Genomic DNA, 1,161 nt, shown 5'->3' with positions numbered 1-1,161 from the left:
CCATCCCCCTCCCCTCGAACCCTAGAAACGCCCCAGGTCTTGGCCTTCCTTAATTCCCCCTCCATGTGTAGCCACACATAAGCACCCTCCCTGGATCCCTAACTAAAGTATCACAGGTGCATTTTAAACAAGTGATGCATTAATGAGGAAAAATGAGAAAGTGTTTCCACATCACCTTCAAGTGAGAAACGAATAAAAACAGTGCCAGGAGTTAAGAAGCAGGACCTGGCGGGGAGCAGGTGCGAGGGCTGGGAGTCTGTCCAAGTAACAAAGTGCTATACAAACAATGTATAGTGCATAAGTATGTGTGTTAAATCAATGATAACGGTGCCACAAAAGAAAATGAAACCAAAAGGACCAAAGTTAAAATGCTTTATACAGGTGTTTTGAGAGGTGATTTAAACAGGTGCAACGACTCAGCATGCCTGATCTTTAGATCTTCAGTACTACTTACTTAGGAAGAAGTAAGTGATAAGATCCATAGTAAAATGTTAAGGTATAAACATAACTCTTAACTTTTGCATTAAAAGGCATTCTTTTATGAACTTTACTTTGATAAATAGTAACTGAGAAACCTTTTGACTAACAAATTCAGAACATATAACACTGCTTTTACAACCACTGCATTGTTTATATACAAATATAAAAACTAGATATGTATATAAATAAAGAACTGAGGTGTATGCTCCAAGCTTGTTTTTACTCAACTTAGACCTACCATTACCTTTGGTCAACAGATAAACAAAAACAAAATACTGACCTCTTCCAGGTTTTCTGTGGCTCCAAGAACTTGCAGTAATGTGGATCAGTGCACCATCAACATCCATCACTTCTCCATAGTTCACCTTTTCTCAAGCTTCAGTTTTACAACTCCATCAATGGTTACGCTGGTTTTCAATGCGGGAGAGCACCAGAAGACAGCCACCGATAACGACCAGCAAGTGCAGTGTGTTATATCAAATGCAACTTTAGATTCCAGTGAAACATTTAATCCAATGACAGAGCATGTCTAGGACTTTGACAGCCCATAAATAAGGGTGGAGAACTGTCTGAAAGTGCACGTTCAAAGTCCTATATTGAGAGTATTCAAAAAAAAAAAAAAAAACCTCAGCCATGATAGACGAGCCCAATAAAGCATCTGCAAGACCACATAGCTTCAGA

Source organism: Seriola lalandi, unplaced genomic scaffold (genome assembly GCF_002814215.2).
Source record: "Seriola lalandi dorsalis isolate HSWRI2012SDOR001 ecotype SW California unplaced genomic scaffold, Sedor1 jcf7180002055008, whole genome shotgun sequence".
Lineage (NCBI taxonomy): Eukaryota > Metazoa > Chordata > Actinopteri > Carangiformes > Carangidae > Seriola > Seriola lalandi.
Note: the sequence above shows the minus strand (reverse complement) of the source record.